This window comes from Orycteropus afer, unplaced genomic scaffold, assembly GCF_000298275.1.
Source record: "Orycteropus afer afer isolate SDZICR_OR568_19922 unplaced genomic scaffold, OryAfe1.0 scaffold00578, whole genome shotgun sequence".
Lineage (NCBI taxonomy): Eukaryota > Metazoa > Chordata > Mammalia > Tubulidentata > Orycteropodidae > Orycteropus > Orycteropus afer.
Window position 1 is genome coordinate 659,579 of NW_006922165.1, and position 7,106 is coordinate 666,684.

Here is a 7,106-nt window from a genome sequence, read left to right on the forward strand (position 1 = left end):
GTTTTTCATAATATTCTGTCAGTATCTTTTTTATTTCAGTTGGTTCTGTTTTGATAACACCATTTTTGTTTACAATTCTTGTGATTTGGATCTTTTCTTTTGTTAGGTTTGCCAGTGGTTTATTGATTTTATTAATCTTTTTGAAGAACTAGCTCTTTGTTTTGTTGATTTTCTCTATGATTTTTTTGTTTTCCATTTCATTTATTTCTGTGCTGATCTTTATTATTTTCTTGCTTCTAGATACTGTAGGATTCTTTTGTTATTCTATTTCTAGTTGTTGGAGTTGATGAGTTAGAGTGTTGATTTTGTTTCTTTCCTCTTTTTTGAGGTATGCATTTATTGCTATAAACTGTCCTCAGAGTACTGCTTTCGCTGTGTCCCATAGGTTTTGGTAGGATGTATCTTCATTCTCATTAGTTTCTAGGAATTTTTTTATTTCAGTTTTTATCTGAAGAACGCAATTTTTATGGGGAAGCCTTTGCCTCTGTGCCTAACAACAATATATAGAGACTTTCTCAGGTTGTGCACTTCACTAAGAAAGAATCTTTGGTATATTCCAGGCTGTTGGCATTCTAGAAGAGGGTGAGGGAGAATTGCAGACTCTAATCCCCATTTTCATTTTGAGTCTCAACCCTGCTGCCCTCTGTGGTGGCTATGTACTCAGTTTGAGCACATATTGTACGTGTTGTGTGTGTGTGTGTGTGTGTGAGAGAGAGTGTGTGCTTGAGAGGGCGAGAGGTGTCAACATAGGTCGTCTCCTATCTGCAAGAAAATGAGGAAGACTACTGTGTTTTTACTTTCAACAGTCTCCTTTATTGCTGCCTTCCACAAAAACTCACTTCTCACTTGTACCCCTCTCTTGCTTGATGTTTACATGGCTGTTCTTATGTGCCATTGAGTTGGCTCTGACTCATAGGAACCCTATGTACAACAAAACAAAACACTTTCCGTTCCTATGCCATCCTCACAATTGTTGCTATGCTTGAGCCCATTATTGCAGCCACTGTGACAATCCATCTTGTTGAAGGTCTACCCCTTTTTTGCTGACCCCCTACTTTACCAAGCATGATATCCTTTTCCAGGGCCTAGTCCCTTCTGACAACATGGCTGAAGTAGGTGAGACGAAGTCTGGCCATTCTCCCTTTTAAGGAGCATTCTGGTTGCATTTCTTCCAGGACAGATTTGTTCATTTTTCTGGCAGCCCATGGTATTTTCTGCCAACACAATTCAAAGGCATCAATTCTTCTTTGACCTTCCTTATTCATTATCCAGCTTTCACATGCATATGAGATGACTGAAAATGCCATGGCTTGGGTTAGGAGCACCTTAGTCTTTAAAGTGACATCTTTGCTTTCTAACACTTCATGGAGGTCTTTTCAGCAGATTTGCCCAATGCAATACATCATCTGATTTTATGACTGCTGCTTCCATGGGTGTTGCTTGTGGATCCAAGACAAATGAAATCTTTGAAAGTTTCAATCTTTTCTCCATTTATCATGATGTTTCTTATTGGTTCAGCTACGAGAATTTTTGTTTTCTTTATGTTGATGTGGAATCCATACTGAAGACTGTAGTCTTTGATCTCTATCAGTAAGTGCTTCTAGTCCTCTTCATTTGCAGCAAGCAAGGTTGTGTCATCTGCATATTGTAGGTTGTTAAGGAGTCTTCTCCAATCTCAACCATCAAGGTGTCCGGCTTCTTGGACAATCTGTATGCTCAGCATAGACTGAATAAGTACGGTGAAAGGATTCAACCCTGATACACACCTTTCTTGATTTGAAACTGTGCAGTATTCCCTTGTTCTGTTAGAAAAGAAGCCTCTTGGTCTATGTATAGGTTCCTCATGAGCACAATGGAGTGTTCTGGAATTCCCATTCTTTACAATGTTATCCATAATTTGTTATGACCCACACAGTTGAATGCTTTGCATAGTCAATAACATGCAAGTAAACATCTTTCTGACATTCTTTGCTTCCAGCCAAGATTCATCTGACATCAGCAATAATGTCCCTCATTCCATGTCCTTTTCTGAATCCAGCTTGAAATACTGTTAAGTTCCTTCTCAATATACTGCTGCAACCATTTTTTAATTATCTTCAGCAAAATTTTATTTGCGTGTGGTATATTGTTTGATAATTTCCACATTGTTTTAGATGGTAGCCACTTCTAATCTATTCATTTAGTGATCACACCTCCATCTGCTTTCCTTCTTTCAAAGTTGTTGAAATTTCTTGTTTACTTAATTCTCTTCTCCTGTGCCCCTTTAAGGAGCTCTGGTGGCATAGTGCCTAAGGCATCTGACTGCTAACCAGAAGCCTGGCGGTTCAAACCCACCAGCCGCTCCTCGCAAGGAAGGTTGAGCAATCTACTGCTGTAGTGATACTGCCTCAGAAACCCAAGGAGGGGTCGTTATGAGTCGGATCCGACTTGAAGACAGTGAATTTTTTTTTTTGGGGGGGGTTATGCTCTTTTTGGGATCATGCATTTTTAATTTGTCCACTAATATTTAAAGGGCATCTTTGGAGAGAAAGAGATCATTTTTCATTTTAAACTGCCTTCTAACTGGGGAGACTCCTAGGTTCCTGGCACATTATGGGAGGTAGTTTGGACATTGTGTCCTTACAGATCTCCTCAAATTTAAGCTTGAAACAACAGCCTGAAACATAGTCACAACACCTTTATAATTAATGGTAGTGATGGCTACCATTAATTGAGCACATAATTATCTAAGCACTATTAACAGGTACTTTATATGTTGTCTCATATAATATTTGTAAGAGTTACTTTCTCTTTTACTAACTAAAACTCACTACCGTTGAGTCAGATCTGACTCATAGCGACCCCTCCTTGGGTTTCTGAGGCAGTATCACTACGGAAGTAGATTGCCCAACCTTCCTTCCAAGGAGTGGCTGGTGGGTTTGAACCGCCAGCCTTCTGGTTAGCAGTCAAATGCTTTAGGCACTATGCTACCAGAGCTCCCATTTCTCTTTTACAGATGATAAAAAAGTTTAGAAAGATTATTTTCCAGTCACACAAGTGGCTCAGATCGAACTTGAATGCACTTATTTTTCTTATCATTCTTAACAATGATGCTAATAATAACAATGGCTGCAAACATTTTTTGAAGGTTTACCATGTGTCGCCCTAATTTCTACATGACACTGCCTCTCCACATGACTCTATAATAGAGTGCATGAGCTCACTCTTCATTTGCCTATTTGACTTTGGAATACAACTGAATTAATGGTGAGTTTATCTTATTTTTTGTTTTGAATTTTTCATAAAACTGAAGTAGCATTTTCTATAAAAATAGCATATTCCCTGCCCCTTCCCCCTGAATGATCTGAAAATAGTCTTCCTTTTTAATGAGATACTATCCTATTCATGTTTTCTGTATTTTTACCCCTGTAGGGATCTCATAGAGGAAGTTCTCTCTTCTTAAGCAACTCACTGTCTTCTGTCTCCACGACTGGAAAAGGTGAGAGAGGATTCATCACAGTCAAAGCCTGCCAGGAATCTACTACACACTTGATTTTCAAGTCTCTGAAGTTGAAATACAGACCCTTACCTGCTTCTGTGGCTTTGTCAGCTCCCAGGTTGAGGCTGAGAGGACCAGGCCATTTTTTAGTATACCCTATGAGATACTACATGTTTCCATATTTGCAAGACAATTGTGAATCAGTAAATTATATACTAGTTAAGAGCTTGAGCTCTGCAGCCACACTGTTGAAGTTTGAATACTACCTTCTCTCTTTTTAACCTGTGTCCTTGAGCAAATTACTCGACATCCCTGTGCCTCAATTTCTTCATCTGTAAAATGAGACTAATAATAGTGCCCACATGAATGAATTCTTTTAATGAATTCTTAGTACGTGCCCGACACTATACTAAGTGCTTGAATAGTCTCATGCAGCCCTACAGCAGGACTTTATTATATTTATAGATGTTATAGATGAGGGAATTGAAGTTGAGAGAGGCGGAGGTGGATTTACATGGAAACAGATGAAGCTAAGCTTCAGGGGTTGCTGCAGATATAGTTTTCCACGTTGGGATCAGACACATTTCTATTCAGCAATCCTAGTAATTGCCTAAAGAGATCTTAGAAGAAAGGGGTATATATTTCTGAGGCTTCAGTAATTTATCTTTCTTAATCTAAACAGTCACTTTTGTATCTAATTTTGTGTTGTTTTTCTTTTCTCTTAAAGAGGGTCATCAAGTTTTTAAGCTTGAGGTCCCCAAGACCTGGATCTGCTGCCATACCCAAAGATGCATGCTGTCTTTACTCTAAACCTCTATAACACATTGTGTCCTTGCTGAATTTATATAAGCAATCCAAACTCTTACCTGATTGTAGAAAACCAAAATCCAAACCCACAGTCACTGACTTGATTCAGACTCGTGATGAAACTATATGGTTTCCAAGGCTATAAATCTTTCCAGAAGCAGACTGCCACATCTTTTTCTCATGGAGCTGCAAGTGGGCTCAAGTTGCTGATCTTTTGGTTAGCATCTGAGTACTTAACCACTGCATCACCATGGATCCTAAATCAATAACTAGGTCCTCTTAATAAAAGGAGGCTTGGTGCAGCCATTTTGGATCTAACTTAAATTCCATCTCCTCAAATAAACCAAACCAAACTCACTGCCATCGAGTTTATTCTGACTCATAGCGACTCCCTTTGGGTTTCTGTGGTAAATCTCTATGGAAGTAGATTGCCCAGTTTTTCTTCTGTGGAGTGGCTGGTGGATTTGAACTGCCAGCCTTCTGGTTAGCAGTCAAATGCCTTAGGCACTATGCCACCAAATACAAAATTGTGCATTCACATTTAAATTACCATGACTGCTTAATGCAGGGCTTCAAGTTCATTGTTTGAACATACATATACTCTCGTCATACATAGAGGCTGCATATCATAAGACTATTAAGATGCCTCTTGCCCACCATCTTTACTTTTTTTTGATGGTTGAAAGGCTTAAGAGACATTATTGTGATTCAATGATATTACTGTGACTCACTGATTTATACTCAAGTTCTAATATATTCTTGTATATGTATGTGAATATATGCATACGTACATACATATGCCCACACACGTATCTACACAAAATTCCAGTTGCCAAGTTGCAGTAAGGGAGGGGACTTTTAAAAGAAACAACCTGTGCCAGAAGCATTTATTCAAATTCAAATTCATTCATCAACAACAATAAACCACATTTTACTATATCAGAATTAAAAATGGCTCTACAAAACAGAAGGTTCTCCTAGAATAGCTGTATAGGACAGACAAGAATGTCCTCTGTTGGCTAATGAATCTGATACAATGTAGATTTCTCACTGTTATTGGGGGTGGGGAATGACTACTACTAGAAAAATGAATAAAGCTGTGTCTGAGGGGAGCTGTTGACAGAGGGCAAAGATTTGAAAGAAAACCTTCCTGCTCCCTGAATTTACTCCTACTACGCAAAAATCTGTATGCTGAGCAAACAATCCAAGAAGCAGGACTGTATGAAGAACATCAGGATTGGAGGAAGACTCATTAACAACCTGAGATATGCAGATGACATAACCTTGCTTGCTGAAGTTGAAGAAGACTTGATGAAGATTAAAGACTGCAGTCTTCAATGTGGATTACATCTCAACAAAAAGAACACCAAAATCTTCACAAGTGGACTAATAAGCAACATCACAGTAAACGGAGAAAACAAAGTTGTCAGGGATTTCATTTTACTTGGATCTACAATCAACATCCTTGGAAACAGCACTGAAGAAATCAAACAATGGATTGCATTTGGCAAACTTGCTGCAAAAGACCTCTTTAAAATGCTGAAGAGCAAAGACGTCACTTTGAAGACTAAGGTGCACTTGACCTAAACTACGATATTTTCAATCACCTCATATGCATGTGAAAGCTGGACAATGAGTAAGGAAGACTGATGAATTGATGGGTGTTGGTGAAGAATACCGAGTATACCATTTAATGCCAGAAGAACAAACAAACATGTCTTGGGTGAAGTACAGCCAGAAAGCTCCTTGGAAGGAAAGATGGTGAGACTATGGCTCTCATTCTTTGGCTCATGTTGTCAGGAGGGACCAGTCCCTGGAGAAGAATATCATGCTTTGTAAAATGGAGGGTCTATGAAAAAGGGACAAAGGATTTGGATTGGCAGTGACTGCAATGATGAACTTGAGCATAGCAATGACTGTGAGGCTGGCACAGGACTGGGCAGCATTGTATATAGGGCCACTATGACTGAGAACCAACTCCACAGCATCTAACAGTAATAACAATGCACAAAGTGAAAAGATACATAAAAGCAAGGCACAGCCTGTGTCTGGGGGTTTCTGGAGTCCTTCATTCTACTTCAGGAAGAGAAAAGCAGACGTGTTTGTTTCACTGTAGCCTCTGATCAATTCACAGAAAGAAAAAGAACATTTTAAGAGAGACTAGCTCAAAAGGGTTAGAGAAATAGTTTAAAAACAGTTAATACAAATAATTAAATGTCAATTACATTTTAAAATTAAACAAACAGGCAGTTTGAAACATTCAGTAATCCATTTAGTAGATGCTAGCTGTTTCATACTAATAAAATAGCTGCAGTAATTTAATCTACTGCTAACCAGAAGGCTGGTGGTTCAAACCCACCAGCCACTCCTCGGAAGGAAGGTTGGGCAATCCTACTTCCGTAGTGATACTGCCTCGGAAACCCAAGGAGGGGTCGCTATGAGTCGGGGCCGACTCGACGGCACACAACAACAACAACAAGGGGGTTTCAAAGTGTCAAAATTATAAACTTCAATATAAATTTATACAAATTTCAGTATAAAGTAATGAGATTGTTAACTCCCTTGGCTCGATCCAACAGATATTTACTAAGTACCTGCTACAAATTTATATGGGTTGCTTTTGTGTCCTAATTTCAGCTTTAGTTTCAGGCTGTTTGATCTTTGCTAAGTTTTAACATCTAAACGTGAGAACTGCCTATATTCTGATATGAAGATCTAAAATTTCAGTGGTAAAATTCATTAAGGAAGCTGTAAAGGAGGGTTCCCTTAGAAGTTCTTACTACAATCATAATACTTTAATTCCATTAGAATGAGGTTAACC